Source organism: Myotis brandtii, unplaced genomic scaffold (assembly GCF_000412655.1).
Source record: "Myotis brandtii unplaced genomic scaffold, ASM41265v1 scaffold573, whole genome shotgun sequence".
NCBI lineage: Eukaryota > Metazoa > Chordata > Mammalia > Chiroptera > Vespertilionidae > Myotis > Myotis brandtii.
The window spans coordinates 184,820-187,976 of record NW_005370145.1 but is presented as its reverse complement, the minus strand read 5'-3'; positions in this window follow the sequence as shown (position 1 = coordinate 187,976).

The window sequence follows — 3,157 nt, the reverse complement described above, 5'->3', positions numbered from 1 at the left end:
CTCCTGCACACCCCCCACTGGGGATGTGCCCGCAACCAAGGTACATGCCCTTGACCAGAATCGAACCCGGGACCCTTCAGTCCGCAGGCCGACGCTCTATCCACTGATCCAAACCGGTTAGAGCATACACTTATATATTATTGTTAGATATAAAGACAAAATTCTAGTCCTTTTGTTAGTTTTTAAATTTTACTTATTGGTATTAGAGAGCGGAAGGGAGAGAGCAAGAGAGAAACATGGGTTTGTTGTTGCACTATTTGTGCATTTGCTAGTATTGGTTGCCCCTTGTGTGTGCCCTGCCTGGGGATGGAACCCACAACCTTGGCATGTGGGCATGATGCTCTAACCCACTGAGCTCCCCGGCCAGGCCTCTCGTCCTTTCAGGGAGTCCTTTTTCTGTCCGTAAGTCCAACCGAAGCTCCTCAGATGCTGCATGGAGAGCAGGGTTCTCAGCTCTGCTTCTGCCACTGTTCACAGGCTGACAGGCCCCCGCCATGAAGGCCTCGGCGGCAGCAGAAACAAACCATTGCTGGTCCCAGTGTGGGGCGGCCCCTTCCCCCTCTGACTGGGGGCCTTGGAGACCTCAGGGGAAGGCTGAGGTGCAGGGACTAAGCGTAAGGGTCAATCCTGAACAGTGCAAAAGGACAGCTTAAAAAATTTTTTTAATATATTTTTATTGATTTGAGAGAGAGAGGGAGAGAGAGAAACATAAACATTGATCGGCTGCCTGCCCCCCTGGGGATCACGTCTACAACCAGGGCATGTGTCTTGACCAGGGATCGAACCAGCGGCTTCTGGGTGCAGGAGTCGGCACTCACCACTGAGCGCACCGGCCAGACCACAGGGCAGTTTCATAGCCATCCCTGACGGAAGCAGAGAGAGGGATGCAAAAGGCCAGTCCCCAGGGGCAGTGGTTCTGGGAGGGTGGGCTGCCCCAGCCCTAGCGATCCAAGGTCAGAGGCAGAGAACTTGGAGGCCTGTTCTCTCTGGACCGCGTGCGCAGTTCTGTGCAGGCCTCTACCCGACAGAACCCGGTCCTGGGGGCGGGGCCCAGGTCTCTGCATTCGGGAAGCCTCCCGGGTGAATCTGATGTCTTGCTGGGTGGAGAAGCTCTGCTCCCCAAGATGTTTTTTTTCAAATAAGCCTCTTCGCTTGGTTCTGTATAGGAACACTTTCGAGGCTGTGCTGATGGTCTCTCTGCCATTAGCCGAAGGGAGACATCTGAGCTGGGAAGGTGTGCAGGTGAGGTGTCTGGCTCTAAAGGCTTAAGGAGGGTTCACCGAGAAGGGGTGAAATTACCTAGTTTTGCATGCATTTTAAAAAAAATATTTTTTCATTTCAGAGTGGAAGGGAGAGGGAGAGAGAGGTAGAAACATCAATGATGAGAGAGAATCATTGACCAGCTGCCTCCTGCACACCCCACACTGGGGATGGAGCATGTGCCCTGACCGGTAATTGAACTGTGACCTCCTGGTTCATAGGTTGATGCTCAACCACTGAGCCACACTGGCTGGGCACATGCATTATTTTTTAGATTACAAAAGTAATACATGTACCTTACCAACATTCAAGTAAATATGGGAATACATATGACTAGAAATAAAAAGTTCCCTCCCCATCTCATTCCGCATAGTTTAGAGGGAAGCGCGCTAGCAGTTTGGGATATAGTCTCCCAAATCCGTGACGCTCTTCCTGCTGGTTAAGGAGACCGTGTGTGAGTGGACAGGCGCACCGAGGCTCCAATTCTGACCCCTCATGCCCCTCTATTGGTTTCAGCAAACACCTGTCTGGATCTTCCTTGGTGTCAGGAAGTGTTTAAAATGCTGGGAAGGCAACGTCCCTGCCCTCAGGGAACGTGGGGCCCATCCAGTGGGGGCCAACAGACAGTGTTGACAATTTAAGATGATGATGATGCTATTAAGCAAAGAACATGATGCTGGGTGTGTGTCCTTGCTAGTTTAGACAGGTTGGTCACAGACGCCTCCTCTTGGAGGAACGTTTGAGTTGAGACTTGAATGGTGAGGAAACCTGGGTGGGCGTGTGTGCAGGGTAGAAAGAGGAACAGCGAGGTAGGAAGAACTTTGGATTGTCCGGGGAGAGAGGAGGACGAGGGTGCGGCAGGATGGGGGAAGGAAGGTACGTAGCTGGATCAGGGAAGTAAGCAAGGCCTGAGGACTTTCTATGGATTTTTAAAATAGTGCCATAGGCCTGGCTGGTGTGGCTCAGTGGTTATGCACTGACCCATGAACCAGGAGGTCACGGTTCGATTCCCAGTCAGGGCACATGCCCGGGTTGTGGGCTCGTTGCCCAGCGGGGGGGGTGCAGCACGCAGCCGATCACTGATTGTCTCTCATCGTTGATATTTCTATCTCTCTCTCCCTCTCCCTTCTTCTCTGAAATCAATAAACAATAAAAAATAAAATAGTGCCATAGGAAGTCCTGTTGGAGCTGTGAGAAGGGAGTAACTGCGCCCCCGCTCCGTGCTGGTGGAGAAGGTCTGGCAGGGGGCAGCAGAGAGCCAGTCCGAGGTGGTTGTGGGGTAGGAAGAGGTGCGGTGTCGCTGTGTAAGCCCAACTTCATTCGGAGCCTCATTTTCCCCAGCTGTAGAATGGGAGTAATAACTACCCTCCTCCCAGGACTCTCGTGAGGAATAAAGGGGATAATCCGTGTAAGCCTTAGGCACCCTTCCTGGAAACGGTAATCATAATTTTTTTTAAAAAATTCTCACCCAAGGATATTTTTTCCAGGGATTTTTAGAGAAAGTGGAAGGAAGGGAGGGAGGGAGAGAGAAACCTCGACATGAGAGAGACGCAGCAATTGGTTGCCTCCCCCACACACTGGGACTGGGGGACCTGCAGCCCAGGGATGTGCCCTTGGCCAGGAATGGAACCCGAGATCCCTCGGTCCTCAGGCCGAGGCTCTAATCACCGAGCCAAACCGGTCAGGGCGAACACGGAATCATTACGGCCACTGGCTTCAAGTTCTAGTCGCCGTTACCGGGTAAACTTGAAAGTTAAAAAAAACCTGGAAACATTTGGAGTTTTAAATTTTTCTAAAAGTCAAGTAGGAAAGAGGAGCAGAGAGGGCCCTGGGTCACAGAACCCTGGCCGCCCCAGGACTGAAAAGAGGGGGGTGCCTGGGATGGAGGCAGTGGAGG